Source organism: Chelonia mydas, chromosome 11, assembly GCF_015237465.2.
Source record: "Chelonia mydas isolate rCheMyd1 chromosome 11, rCheMyd1.pri.v2, whole genome shotgun sequence".
NCBI classification, from domain to species: Eukaryota; Metazoa; Chordata; order Testudines; family Cheloniidae; genus Chelonia; species Chelonia mydas.
In genome coordinates, this window is record NC_051251.2 from 73,122,184 (window position 1) to 73,137,987 (window position 15,804).

A 15,804-nucleotide genomic window follows, 5' to 3' on the forward strand; every position below is an offset into this window, starting at 1 on the left:
ACAGGTTTGACAGAGAGCCTCTGAATGATGCTAAAAGGAAGGTCAGTCTCTGGTAAAGTGGCCCTATCTATGGTCTATTGTTTATTATTTTGGTGCTAAGGTGAATGTGAAGACAGAGTGTATAAGTAATGCTGACAAATACACCTTTTCTGATCCACACAGCTTCGGCTCCACAAGGTTCTAGCTAACAGTCTTTAGCTAAATAGGAGCATTGAGAGGAAGAATGGTCCAGTGGTTAGGGCACTAATCTAGAAGTTGGAAGATCTGTATTCAAGTTGCTGCTCTGCCACAGATTTCCTGTGGAACATTGGGCAAGTCATTTAGCCTTCCTGTGCCTCAGTTTCCTATCTGTAAAATGGGAGATCAGCACTTCCCTACCTTGCAAGGGGTTGCATTCAAATCTTGTGAGATGCTGAGATACTATAATGATGCGGGTCCTATGAGTAGATAACACGAATTGGGAGAAAGGTCTCTGTCCTCGGATAGAGTATATGTGGATGGATGAATGATGATTCCAAAGCCAAAATAGGTGACTTTATTGTAATTTTCCTACATACCTTTTTATTTTAAATATAGGTGTTCAGTAGAGCTGGTTGAAATTTGATGAAATATATCTCTTTGATCACAGCAAAAAAAATTGAGAAAATATTATTTTGCTCAGAATGTTTGCATTTTTAACAAAAAATTTTTGAAATGAAAAATTTTGAATATTTTAATGAAATTCAATCTGTTTTGATGGAGAAAAAACACTTTCTCTCACATTTTTATCATTTACTTTACACAGAAAAAAGTCAAAACGTGAAAGGAAGTGAGTTTTTTTCTGCCCCATTGAAATTAAACAAAACTTTTCAGACAATTTTGAAAAATTAAAAAAAAAATTACAGGAAATTCCAGACAAAAAATTTAATATTCTTTGTTTTTTTGTGAAATATACTTTGTGGGGTTTTTTTTAGCAGCCATAACGTGTAGTAGTAACAAGGACCAACATGATAGACCATGTTATGCATTCTGTTGTCCCATCTGACAACAGAGGCTAACAGTACTTTGGATTATGTTGGAACTGCCTGTTTCTTTCACTGGGTCATACTAGACATCCCATTAAAGTTAATGGGACTACCCAGTCTTTGCAGGACAGGGACCTGGGTCTCTGTACAATAATTTAACGTCACAATATTGCTTTTGCAAAAACCACTAACAACTGTGAGCTGATACTGAATTGGAAAATTTGTGACTGACTTGGTGAACTAAGCGTCCCTCTAAGCAGCTTAGCTTTGGAGACAACCTGCTACTTACAGAGATGATTACGACGTTCACTGGCAAAACACCACTACTGCCTTAGCCTTCCCAAACACACACAGTTCATGAAGACTTCCGAGGTCTAGGAGATAATCCACTGCTCTGGCAGTTAACAGACCTAGTTTATCTACTGATATGCTTTGTGACCCAGGGCAATTCACTTATCTGTATGTGTTCTGTGTAAGCTCTTTGGGGCAGGGACTTTCACCCACTAAGTACAGCCACTAGCTGACAGAATCCTCTAGTACTACCATCATATAGATAGTACACAATAATTAAAGAAGTGCTCATTTTTAGAGAAAGTAATTCAGAAATAGATACACTGTTAAGTGGCATTATATTTTATTTAAGAAAGAATTTGACTTTAATAAAAGTTGCATCAAAGGTATGATTTAAAATCAGTTTAGTTAAACTAGTGCAAACCCCTGGGAGGACACTCTAAAACTGATTTAAATTTGGCTTATATCCATTTAGCTTAAGTCAGTTAGTAACCAAATATAAGACAGGCTGAAATCAATTAAACATAGAGGTTTGTGCTGGTTTAATTGATTGCAAGGTCAGACAGCACCATTAGATAATCTAATCTGACCTACATAACACAAGACATAGAATTTCACCGTATTACCACTGTAGTAAGCCCTATAACCTGTGAAACTGATTTTAGTGACTGGTGTGGCAGTTTAAATGTAGACAAGGTGAAAGTAACAAATAAAGAACTTAGTGTCCTTTTTGCTTAAGTGTTGGACGGTGAAATCACAAAGTAAATCAAATACCTCCAGTAGCTGCAGGACATCTTTATTTTTCGTGGCAAGAGAAGCAGTATACACAGCCACATTGCAGTCTCTTAGCTTGTTAAAAATATCTCAATAAATAAAACAAATAAGCAACATATACACTGGAACAGAAAATGAAACATTAACAAAGGGTTGAGCTGTAACAAATCATGGAGCAATTGGAAGAGGTGATGGGTGTATGGAGAGCAGAATCTGTAATCCAGACTTTACTTGAAACAAATCATGCAGGATTTGGGGAGGCCATGATGGTTTTTTTCTGAGCGCCTTGGTCCAGTTTTGATGTTATTGTACAAGAAATCATTTTGAGTTAAAAATATACATTTAAAAAAAAAAGAATACAGCAAAGGGAAGATAAAATCCAACCCGAAAGATTTCTCATAAATGTATTCCTGAATTAAGATGTTCAGAAAAAAATAAAATAAAACCAAACACACCCACAAACAAAAACCCAACGACACTACACAATCAACATGGTTTTCTTTTCCTTTCTTTTCTTTCATTCTGGGTCAGTCTCTTGGGGAGAAATGTTGCAAAATTTCAGCCCATTCGCTCTGGTGCTGTTTTTCCACTCAGTCTAAGTGCTCTGCAAGAGTTCAGAGCTAGGCAGGTCTAGAGGGTTCTTTTGGACCAGTTTACTTGAGGTTATTAAGGTTTCAGAGGCTACAAACTTGGATATGTCCCAATTCCACTTCAGTCTCAGACACTGGACAGTCTAGAATAAAAGAGAGAAAAAACAAACATATCATACTGGACATCTTCCTATGCCTGTTCTCTGATAAGCCCTTTCTCTTACAAATCAAGGCAATGATTCAGGAAAACAAGGCCTAAATCTATTCTTTTTCAGGATTATACTTACACCTAAACTGACACACCCTTAATGTTTACTCCCCACCCCACCAGCAGTCTTTTAGGCCTCCATCCATTTTAAAAACAAGTCCATTGATTTCTACATAGGCTTAAAGTGAAGCATGTGTTACAGTGCTATCCTGAACAGAGCTGCTTTCATGAATCCAGATTCAAACCTCCACAAGCACCCATAGAGGCATGGAAAGCCTTCCAGGTGAGATAGACTTCCTGACATTCAGGAACGGGAACTTTAGAATTAGTTCAGAATTATTTAGCTTAGTGAGGACACAAACAAGAGCTAACATGGTAGAAATAGATGCAGTGATGAATGGTGTAGAGAATGTCATTCAGATGCTCCTGTTTACTTTCTCTCATAACACAACACCCGGAGCCACCTAGAGACATGAAATGATAATACATCTTAAAACTACTGAGAGGAAAAATGTTGGCAGTGGAACTCCATCACAGGAGATTTTAAAGGCCAAGAGTTTAGCAGGAGTCAAAAAGAAGGTTAGATGTTTCCATGAATGATGATAATATGATGCGATACTCAGGTGTGCTAATTAGGGTGCATTTTATGCTGGATATAAACTTGCCATAGATTCATAGAAGATTAGGGTTGGAAGGGACCTCAGGAGGTCATCTAGTCCAACCCCCTGCTCAAAGCAGGACCAACCCCAACTAAACCATCCCAGCCAGGGCTTTGTCAAGCTGGGCCTTAAAAACCTCTAAGGATGGCGTTTCTACCACCTCCCTAGGGAACCCATTCCAGTGCTTCACCACCCTCCCAGTGAAATAGTGTTTCTTAATATCCAACCTAGACCTCCCTCACTGCAACTTGAGACCATTACTCCTTGTTCTGTCATCTGCCACCATTGAGAACAGCTGAGCTCCATCCTCTTTGGAACCCCCTTTCAGGTAGTTGAAGGCTGCTATCAAATTCCCTCAGTTCCCTCAGCCTCTCCGCATCATTTTTGTGCTCCGGCCCCCTAATCATTTTGTTGCCTTCCACTAGACTCTCTCCAATTTGTCGACATCCTTTCTGCAGTGGGGGGCCCAAAACTGGACACAATACTCCAGATGTGGCCTCACAAGTGCCAAATAGAGGGGAATAATCACTTCCCTCGATCTGCTGGCAGTGCTCCTACTAATGCAGCCCAATATGCCGCTAGCCTTCTTGGCAACAAGGGCACACTGCTGACTCATATCCAGCTTCTCATCCACTGTAACCCCCAGGTCCTTTTCTGCAGAACTGCTGCTCAGCCAGTCTGTCCCCAGCCTGTAGTAGTGCATGGGATTCTTCTGTCCTAAGTGCAGGACTCTGCACTTGTCCTTGTTGAACCTCATCAGATTTCTTTTAGCCCAATCCTCCAATTTATCTAGGTCACTCTGGACCCTATCCCTACTTCCCAGCGTATCTACCTTTCCCTCCAGCTTAGTGTCATCCATGAACTTCCTGAGGGTGCAATCCATTAATGAAGATGTTGAACAAAACCGGCCCCAGGACCAACATCTGGGACCGACCCCCGGGGCTTGATACCAGCTGCCAACTAGACATTGAGCCTGTTGATCAGTACCCATTGAACCCGATAATTTAGCCAGCTTTCTATCCACCTTATAGTCCATTCATCCAATCCATACTTTTTAAACTTTCTGGCAAGAATACCGTAGGAGACCGTATCAAAAGCTTTGCTAAAGTCAAGATATATCGCATCCACCGTTTTCCCCATAGCTGAGGATCTGAGCACGGCAATGCAGTTACTTACAAGCAGGGCTAGTGTTATGCTCATAGAACACTGGGGTATTTTATCAACTCCCTAAGAAAAGCGCTATGGAATTTTATCATCTGCTAAGAGAAGGACAGAGGGGATCTCAGGTTAATGCCCTTGATAATTGCAGCACCCTTTGTAAGTACCACACTGTGCAGCAGAACCAGCACTAGATACAAGCTAGGGCTGTGTGAAAGTTTTACACCAAAATTTGAAAACCTCCATGGCTGGGGGTGTTAATGTGAATCTGAAGCTCCAACCCACTGTCTGGAGTTTATGAACCCATGACGACCAAGCCATCTGACCTGGGTTAACTAAAAACCCTGTGAACCCTAATGGACGAGTTCCTCTCAGCTGTCACGTGACCCCAAGTTGTGGTGCAGAACTTGAACCCACAGCCTTCTGGCCCAGAAGCAAGATTTCTGCTACACGAATGTCCATGACACCAACGTGCACCTGTCAGGATTTATTCCCAGCACATTTAACTCAACCCAAATCCAAACCCTTTAATTCCTTAGAAACCTTTTCCAAACAAAGAACTACCCAGGATAGTTTTGCCTGAGAAAGAGACTCAGTGACCCATACCTATTTGAATTATATGTTTAAAGTGAGTGTCACATTATATATTGCATTACGAAATCAAGCCAATGGTGTCTGTGTGTCAGTGTTACACATATAGTACCTGGCACATCATCTTTTTTTTTTTTTTTGCTATGCGGGCTAGTCAAGGTATAGTTATTTTACTGTACAAAGGCAAAATGCCCTCACTTTATCTTGTGCTGATGGTTGCATATTTGGAATGTTAAAGCACAGATGGAATTTTCCCTGTCCCCATTCCCTCACCAGCCTGGAGAATTCAAAGTACCAGAAACCCTGCATGGGACCTGTTAATCAAACAACGTGAAGATATGATGCTCTGCTCAGGAGAACTTGCCTATTTTATGTTACATTTTAAAGCAAAATAATGTAAAACTGCCTTTGACTTTCATTGGAGTGGGGATAGGCCAATGCCAAGCACCCACTCACAGTGACTACCTGTTCTCCCTGTACAATGAAGGTGCCCCTGTTGCAAATACACACAGTTACTCCCCACCCTTTGGGGGCAGTAGTCTGGGTGCGTGCCTCAGGCTTCCACGCACTTAGAAAAACAAGGCCACTGATTTCTATGCCACAGCAGGCTGCACAGCTTAAATCTAGTCTGCAGCTCTACAGTCTCTCCAGAGCGTCTTGCGGGATGGCAGCGAAAGGCTTAAATCCAGAGATGGAAGCAGCCCTCTCATCATGCAGCCTGTGTAGGCCTGGGTCTGGGTCCATGCGTCATGTTCCTGGAGCCTAGGGAAGCTGTAGGGCCGATCAGTAATGGGCTGGCTGTGTTGTTTAACCTTCACCATTCCAGCCAGTCAGCAAATTTCAGCTAGATGTCCCTGGGAGACATCTGCCTTTTAAAACACACAGTTAAGCTCATCATTTCAATCCATCTGTAGCCCTTCAGCCTAGCTCCATGGCTCCATCCAACCCATGCCCCACACAGTGTCTCCTAAACACCCTTTCGGCTCAGGTGGTTAAATCTCACCAAGGAGTACTGAGCTCATCTCGCTTCAGCACGACTGGACAACAGGGGCTCTTGTGCCAGCAGACTCCTTCCTGCGCAGGAAGAATAATGAACATGCTGCTGTTCATTTGCCCAGCCATGGCTTCTCAGACTAGCGAGGCAAGCCCTGTAAGCCACGACTGCCCAGGGGACACCCCGCATAATTTTTTGGCTTTTCATGGAAGACACTGTATCTCCCCTGCGAGGGCTGACTCAGCTCACATATCAAAAATGATATATAATTATTTCCTCTCTCTAAGGAAAGCTTCCATTTAGCCTTTTTAAAAAAGTTATTAATTATCTAATTACACCCACATTCTGTAGAAGAGTTCAGGACTTGACTGACTGCCCAGGGCCACTTAGAAAAGCTTACATGTTGCGTGTGCCCTGACAGAAGTGGCTTGCGTGTGTGAATGTGTGCCAACAGATGACAGACAAGGCTTTCCTTTGCACTTGTGTTGCTACAGCCCCATTGGTTGGGGAGGGTGGGGGGAATAACGAAGCAGAGGAACGAGAAAGACACCACGGGATAGTCCTTTGCTTGGGGTGGAGCAAATGTTCAACACTGCACTTCCTTAAATCCCTGTGTCACGTGTCCAGGGAAAATGCTATGGTACTACGTCTAGATGTCATGCAGCTCTTAGCATCAGTAGGTCTCAAAGGGCTTTACAAAGGAGGTCTGTATCTTTAACCTCGTTTTACACATGGGGAAACTGAGGCATGGGGAGAGGAAGGTGGCAGGGAGCCCAAGATCAGCCATATACTGGGTGTAGAGATGAAAGGGGTTCAGGCTGATAATGGGGAGGTATAGGCAGCCATACTCTGCTTTCCTGCACAGCATTTGGTGTAGGGGTGGCTGGGGGTGTGGCCAGAATGCTCTCCATTCCAGTTAGTTTGGGCAGTTCAATTTAGCAAGATAGAGGCCATGGGGCTGCTCTAAATTACACCAGGGATTTAAGTCCCCAGCAAGCCCAATATTAGGTGGGTGTAAAGCCACCACTGACTCTGGGTGCCTGTGCTGTGCCTCCTGTATGGTGTAGCACAGAATCTGGCCTGAGGTCGGATAAACCTTGGGAATGGAAGTGAACTGGAACCTGGGGAGTCCTGGGATCTCAGCTGGCTGTCCAGAATTACAGCACTTTGCATCAGTGGATCTCATAGCACTTTAATTGAACATTAATGAACTAAGTCTCTCAACACACCTCTCAGGTAGGTAAGCATTAGACCTGTCTCCCATATGGGGAAACTGAGGCACAAGGGGTGGTGGGGAAAAAAGCTACCTTGAAGGTGGATTTTGGGGGGCAGTGTGCCTCACTTGCTGGACCTTCACAGACTGGGAATGGAGTGTAGGGCCCACCGTTCCCTTCTCTCAACAATAATAGAGGAGAGTGTGCACAGGGCTACCAGACCTCCCCCTTCAGGAGGTGGCTGGAGTGCATTGGGAGAATGGAATTGTGGCAAGGAGGTTGAGGAAAAGGGGTTAGGACCAAAGGTATAGAGCATGGGACTGGGACTCAAGGTACATGGGTTTAATTCCGGGCTGGGCCACTGGCCTGCTGGGTCACCTGGGACAAGTCACTTCCCTGAACCGTGCCTCAGTTTCCCCATCTGTAAAATGCGGATCATGATGCTGACCTCCTTTGTAAAACCCTTTGAGAGCGCTATGGAGGAAAAGTGCTCTGTAAGAGCTAGGATATCTTACCACGCATCAGACTGGACGATACAACTATACAGTCTGTCGGAAAGCAGACCCCCCCAGACACAGTTTTGTTTGAATCTGAGTACTGGGGTGCCACCCCTGCCGTAACCCTGGTATCGGCTTTAATTTACAAGATCTTTCCCTTGACAGTATGACTTCTAATTGGAAAAGGTGAAGAGAAGGGTTACTGGGATGATCCGAGGAATGGAGAACCTACCTTACGAGAGGAGACTCAAAGAGCTTGGCTTGTTTAGTCTAACCAAACAAAGGCTGAGGGGAGATATGCTTGCTCTCTATAAATAAATCAGGGGGATAAATACCGGGGAGGGAGAGGAGTTATTTAAGTTAAGGGTCAGTGAGGACATAAGAACAAATTCATATAAACTGGCCATCAACAAGTTTAGGTTTGAAATCAGATGAAGGTTTCTAACCATCAGAGGAGTAAAGTTCTGGAACAGCCACCCGAGGTGAGCAGTGGGGCCAAAAAAACAACAACCCCTAACTGGCTTCAAGACTGAGCTTGATAAGTTTATGGAGGGGAAGGTATGATGAGATTGCCTACAATAGATGTGGCCCATCTATGACTGCTATTTGCAAATATCTCCATCGGCCAGTGATGGGACACTAGATGGGGAGGGCTCCAAGTTACTGCAGAGAATTCTTGCCAGGTGTGTGGCTGGTGGGTCTCGCCCACATGCTCAGGCTCTAACTGATCGCCATATTTGGGGTTGGGAAGGAATTTCCCCCCAGGTCAGATTGGCAGAAATGCTGTGGATTTTTGCCTTCCTCTTCAGCATGGGACACGGGTTCCTTGCTGGTTTGAACTAGAATAAATGGTGGAACTCTACACTATGATTTGAGGACTTCAGTAACTCAGCCAGAGGTGAGGGGCCTATCACAGGAGTGGCTGGGTGAGGTTCTGTGGCCTGCAATATGCAGGAGGTCAGACTAGATGATCATGAGTGTCCCTTCTTGCCTTACAGTGTGCAAGACTGTGTAGGGAGACTGGCCTACCTGGCAAACAGCGGCTAGGGTGGGCCCTAGGTATAGGATTTGGTTTCACAGGGCACGGAGTGCTTTGGAAAGGGATGAGAGAGAAACTGGACTGATAACGCAGTGACTGTGTGGGCAGATGTGGCAGTTGCTATGCACTTAGCCGTGGCTTACGCACAGGCTATGATAAGAACCATCTTTGTATGGATCACAGGAATAGCCCCTGCTCTTTTCAATACGTGCTGTGAGACCCAGACTTTCACCTGGGGTCAAGTGAAAGGCACCTCTGAGAGACTGCATCTCCCCTCAGCTCTGCATTGGAGTGGCTGCCTTTTTGAATATGCCAGTGGGGAACTTGACCACACAGTCTTCTGGCCCATGGCTACTTATAGAGTGACTGTGGCCCAGATCCTCAAAGGTATTTAGGTGCCTAACTCCCATGGGAGTTAAAGTGCTATACAAACAGGATTCCTCTGGGCCCTACCCCCATGGGAGTTAGGCACCTATATACCTTTGAGGCTCTGGGCCTGTGACACTGCAGATTATATGGTATGGGTGAGAGGACTTTAAAGCAAAGCCGGGCCTCGCCCTAAGGACAGGATTCACTGCTGGCATAAGTAAGAGCGGCTCAACTGAGGAAGCGGAGCTGTACCCTTACACCAGGGTGGACTATGGCTGTAAAGCAGACAGCTGTGTGGAACCACTAGCTTTCACTCTGGCTCCAGTTAGCCCTCCTCACTGTGGTGTCTGAGCAACTCCCAATGAACTTCACTCTCATCTCAGTGAGGTAGTGAATATTGTCCCCCATTTACAAATGCGGGGCATGGAAGTACAGGGTAGATTAAGTGACTTGCCCAACGTCCCACAAAAAGTCTGTGAGGGAACCAGGAATTGAATATGTAGCTTTTGAATCCCATTCCAGTGCCTGTATATTCATGAACCCATCCTTTGCTTATATAGCTCCATGAGTCCTTGAGAATCTGAGCCATGGTGGAAAGGAGGGAATTCAGCCCTCTGAGTAAAATTACAAAGTTGCTACTGATAGAACGATGGCTACTTCCACCGTGAACCTGCCTTTTAAATTGAAACGATACCTGCTCCCCCCATGGAATCTGATTTGCCTTTTCATTAGCATTTCAACAGGAAAATGTTTTAAAAATGTGATTTCCGACCCCCATCCCTCCCACAGCCCCTTGTTTGTTGTTGGGGCGGAAATGTTTTCCACAAGGAGCACCTGGTCAGCATTAGCTACCTATTAATGCTTGCCTTGAAACTTTCCTGGGGGTCTAATTTCAAAGGAATAGGGCAAAACCAGTGTGTCGTTCAGAAGAGAGTGCATTTTCGCATGCCTCCAGTGTTATTTATTTATTTGAGACATAAAAGTAACAAAATAGCCCTACTCTCAGGTGCCTGTATCTTCTCTTATATCCTAGACTAAAATGTCATTTTATCTGATGGGTTGGTGATACTTCCAGAAATAATGATCAACACCACAAGGGAGCAGGTCTGGCTGGCAGCAATAGACCCATATATTCACTGCAATTGTTGTCTCTTTATTCAGAAGTACCTGCAATGTGTTGGTACTGTGTGATATTTTGTTTGTTTGCATGGGTACAAACTCTGGGCAGTATCTAAATGTAAGAAAATAAATCAGTCAGAAGAGGGGAGAGAGATTTACTAGGGATATTCTCAGCTTCCAAACAAAGTGCACCACAACTGACAAAAAGCATTTGTCTGTGATACAGTATATGATGCAGTTATACATTCAAGATATATTTAGTAAGGCCATGGGACTTATATTTAGTAAGGCCAAGGTAACTCCCATGGTGGGTAGGGCCCAGAGGAATCCTGTTTATGTAGCGCTTTAACTTCCAAAAATATTACAGTACCAAACTCAGTGGAGGAAGAGGCAGTGATAAACCTTTGTGATAATGCTGTACTTTTCTGTTGTACTGTTACACGCTAAACTCTTTTGAGAAGCTGCTCATCAATATCAAAATGGGAACTCCTGAGTGCAGAGCTATTTTGAAAATCTGGTGCATGGAGACTGGGCTGAGGGGTAGGGAGGGAGACAGGACTAGGAGAAAGACAGGCTGGAGGGAATGGGTAGAAGAAGTCAGGCTTAGGGGAAAGAGGAACAGAAGAACCTGTAGCTACTAGAGCACAATGCCCTCAAGACCTGGAATAGAACCAAGATTTCTGAGTCTCACCATTCCTCCACCATCAATAACGCTGTCTGAAACCCACTGGCAAAGTGTGTGTGTCATGGCCCTACAATGGCTGGTCCATATAACAATAATAATAATACCTAGTTTTTATATAGTGCTTTTCATTCATAGACCTCACACTGCTTTATGAAGGAGTTTTGTTATACAGAGGATGACAACCTATTACTGCTGTCAGTTACTTAATTGGTTCAAGGGGCAGAGGCCTGTGCTGGGATCTAATGAGTCCAACCCTGCTGATGACCCATGTGGGTGTTAATGTGATTCCACATGAGGGAATTTCTGTATTTTCAGTTTGCTTTTTAAATTACCTAGGAAATTATATACAAAAAATACATTAAAAGAACATTAGGGAGGTTGAAAAATTAAGCACTCAAAAGTTAGGAAATACTAGAATTTTTGCTTGTGAAACCTTAATTGAGCCCCTTTGTGGGTACGCAGTATGATACAATCTTTCGTTACATGATCACATGCTATTTTTTTCTCCACTGGAGTCCTGTCTCATTCAGTGCATGGGATGGACCTGCTCAGGAGGTGAATCAGAGTTTTGTCTGTCAGCCCCCAACCTCGTGTGCTGCTGTAGTTGGAAGGTGTGCAGTGAATGAGGAAGGGGATTACAGGAAAAGGAAGCATGGTTTTGTGGTTAAGGCGGTTGAAAGCTGCCCTGGAGAACTGGATTCTACCTCTGCCACTGAGCTGCTGGGTGTGGCTGGATAAGTTGCTTAAACCAAATTTTTAACAGGTGGCCACTAACTGTGTTTCTCATTTTCTGGGTATCCAACTTCAGACTCTGTGGGGCTTATTTGCAGATGTGCTGAGCACTCACAGCTACAAGTGAAGTCAATGGGAGCTGTGAATTGGACACACAAATTGCTATGTAATGCTAAGTGTTCTGAAAAAACAGGTCCTACGTTTCTCAAATCAGCATCCAAAATTAGTGGATACTTTTGACCTTCGTCTCTCTGGGTCTGTCTACAATGCAATTAAAAAGTCATGGCTGGCCTGTGCCAGCTGACTCGGGCTCATGGGACTTGGGCTTGCGGGGCTGTTTCATTGCACTGTAGACTGCTGGGCTCTAGGACCCTGTGAAGTGGGATAGTCCCAGACATAGGCATTGACTCTGAGGTGCTCTCAGGCTGGAGCACCCATGGAAAAAAAATAGCACCCACCAGCCACCCACCAATCAGCTGTTTGTCAGTGGGCAGGGGCTGCTGGGGGGAGGAGGCAGAGCGGGGCTGGGCCAGGAAGAGGTGGATTGAGGGGAGGGTCTGGGGGGAGGGGGAAGAATGGAACAGGAAGAGGCTGAGAGAGGGAGGGGCCTTGCGGGAAGGGGAGGAGCGGGGGCAGGGTCTCAGGGTGGAGCAGGGGTGGAGCACCCAACAGGAAAAATGAAAGTCAGTGGCTGTGGTCCCAGAGCTCAGAGTGCAGCCTGAGACCAGAAATCTACACTGCAATGAAACAGCCCCGCAGCCCAAGTCCCATGAGCCTGAGTCAGCTGGCATGGGCCAGCTGCAGATTTTTAATTGCAGTGTAGACATACCCTCGGTGTCTCAGTTCCCCATCTGTAAAATGGGGATAATGTTAACCGGTCATCTCCCAGGGGTGTTGTAATATAAATTCATTCATGCTTGTGAACCACTCAGATACTACAGTGAGGAGCATAGAAAAGCGCATGAGGAAAGTAATAATTCTGTCTTCAGAGCAGGGTTTGAATAGTATGCAGTAAATAAGGCCTAGGGTGAAACACTGAACAATGAGGATAAAACACAATATTGAATGGGTGCTCATTCCCTGAGCACTGTCCACCATGGGCACTGAAAGAGGCAGGGGTCTTGTGGGAAAACAGTATGTGATCATGTAATTAAAGACTGCCTCATACTGCAAATACACTCGGGGGCTGAGTTAAGGATGGGCAAGCCCCCTTAATCCTGGTATTTCCTACCCTTTTTGCCCTCAACACTTTTTAACAGTTTTTGTGTGTAGCAGAACTATAGGCCGGTATAATCTGTGAAACGCTATAGGGCCAAATTGTCAACTGGTGTAAATCGGCATAGTCAAGATTCAGAGTCTTGAGTATTTTCAGCATTTTCTATAGGACTTTGTTTAATTTCTATAAACTCTTACTGGTGTCATCAAGTTACACCAACTTTTCTGTGTTTTCTCCCACACCTTTCACCTACCTGCACAAGGCACTGCTACACATTTATTATCCTTTTATCCTGAGAAAGGCACTCTTCAAAGCCTGTCAAGGGATTCAGCTGGTGGCTGCTTTTGAGGTAGTCATCTGCTCCCTTCTTGAGTGCATCACTTACACAGCTTCCCTAACTCCTACTAGCCCAGGGGAAACCAGCAGACACTGATCTTATGTGTGGCAAATGCAGAGTAACAAGGACTTGTATCAGCTGACTACTGTTTCAGCCTAGCCTCTCTGAAATAGCAGTACAAGTGTGTATTGCCTTCAGAAACTCTGCACAGTTTGCTGCTTCATGGTGCTTACCAAGTTCATTGTAAACCGATCCATCCAGCTATTTAACTTAGGGTTTTATGCTGCTGCTCATCACTGTGTTATCTAAGCATCTTCCATGTCAAATCAATAGCAATAGAGAAGTCCTAGTGGACGGCTTGGAATCACTGGCAAATCTTCCTTTTCAGGGTCAAAACTTTGCTTGTGCAGGGTCTGAATGAGCTCTCCCCTGACATCTAGTAATGAGTGGGGGAAGAGGACTTCAGGAGCCAACCTTGTTTGCATGGACATACCCACCTTGCCTAGGTGCTCAGCATGATGGGAATGCTTTGCCCAAATGATCGTTTTTGGCTGGTGTTGGATCACAAGTCACTTTGTTATTGGGGGCAGAGGTAATAAAGGGTTGTTATCCTTGTTGTGTGAATCAGTGGCAGCACAACTGTGCTTGGCAGGCCTGCACTGAGGGGCTCACCCTCACTTAAATTGCACTTGCTAGGCAGGGGCTAGGGTGCCAAAGCCCAGTGATGTTGAGAGAGAGGTACTTGTGTTTGGGGTGCCATGAAAGGTCACAGATGTGATTTGTTGTTTACTGTCTCTGTCATATAATAGTAGAGCTGATTAAGACTCAGCTGAGAGTTTTTTGTTGCAGATTAGTAGGGCTGATATTACTGAGAACCAGGTTTAAGCCTTAGACCTGCTTTGGGGTAGCGTCTCTGATGGTAAAGACTGTCTAGTGTGCACCAGGAGTGGGGCTCCCCCACTATGGGCTGAAATTGCTGAGAGCTGTGTTCAGTGGTGGGGTCTCAAGACATCCTAGAGGAGGTGGAGAAGCTGATGGCGAAGTGAGTGCCTGTGCAGCAGAGTGAGGAAGGTGCCTTTCCTGCCCAGCCAGGGTGGGAGATGAACTCATGGAGATGCACCTGTGAACTCTGGGTCTTCACTGACTAAGGGCAACAACTGTGAATGGGGTGTGGTGGAGGGAGAAGAGGGGGGCTTGTTAAAGGAACTTTTGGTTGTTGGTCTGTGGCAAAAGGACACTGCCTAATGTACTCTGGGGTGAGTGTTTTGCTCATGATTTTATGCTTATGAATCCTGCTTGTGATGTTTTCCCAAGTTAATGCCGGGTTCCTTTCTCCCTTTTTATTAAATGGTTCTTTTCTACACTCAGACTCTGTGCTTGCGAGAGGGGAAGTATTGCCTCTCAGAGGTGCCCAGGAGGTGGTGTGTAATTCTCCCAGGTTACTGGGTGGAGGCTTGAGCTGGTTCTGTGTTGCATTGTTGATATTAAACCCAGCCCTTGCTGTCGACTCCAACAGACGGAAGGGTTACACTAAGATGTTTTAATAGAAGGATGAATGGTTAAAATGCAGGGTGAGGTTAAAGTGCAGAGTGGGCAGTTTGCAGATCTCAGTACTCTTTGATTTCCTTTCTGATCTTGGGCAAATTACTTAGGCCCAGACTCTCAGAGGTACTTAAGAGCTTTATTCCTATTGCAGTAATGGGAGTCAAGTGCCTAAATACCTTTTGAGAATTTGGGCCTTAGCATCTCTGGACCTCCGTTATAATACTTCTCTAGCTCTCTCAGCAATTTGAAAGGCTTAATGATCAGAAGGCATTTTGTGATCTGCTGCTGGGAGACACTATAAAAGGACACTGTATGGGCACTGAAACTCTCTATTATATTTTCTAAGGCGAGAAGGGACCACTAGATCATGCAATCTAACCTTCTGGCCACCAATATCACCCAGCACCCACCCACTGAACCCAGTCAACATACAGGATACAATTATGGTAAATCTACAGCCTGCAATGCTTCATTTAAAGCGCTACCAAAAACAGCTTCTCATCATTGCTAGTAGGTTGTAGCTTGTGCCACACAAGACTATTCTGAAGTTCCCCTTTCACTTGCTGCCTCTTAATACTTTGTAGTACATCAGTGGAACCTGACTTACAATGTGGCTGCAACAGCGGACACTTGGTAAAAGGAAATTTGCCCAAAGCCCCATGGTGCTTGCTGTACAGGGTGAAGTTGGCATTGGTTGAAATCAAACTGTGAAGACCTGGAATTAATACGAATAGTTTAACACTGCGCTTTTTATTTCTTTAGGCATTTCAGAAAATGCTTCG

The 15,804-nt window shown here is 44.7% G+C and overlaps 1 protein-coding gene across 1 annotated transcript in view; it reads right to left on the reverse strand.

Moving 5' to 3' along the window:
- Nucleotides 1-2,715: 2,715 nt before the first annotated feature.
- Nucleotides 2,716-15,804, reverse strand: part of TWIST2 (twist family bHLH transcription factor 2) — a 71,075-nt gene continuing 57,986 nt past the window's right edge. Inside the window, exon 2 of the mRNA XM_007060799.4 lies at nucleotides 2,716-2,802. The gene's annotated coding sequence lies outside the window, so the exon portion shown is untranslated. The remainder of the gene's footprint in view (nucleotides 2,803-15,804) is intronic.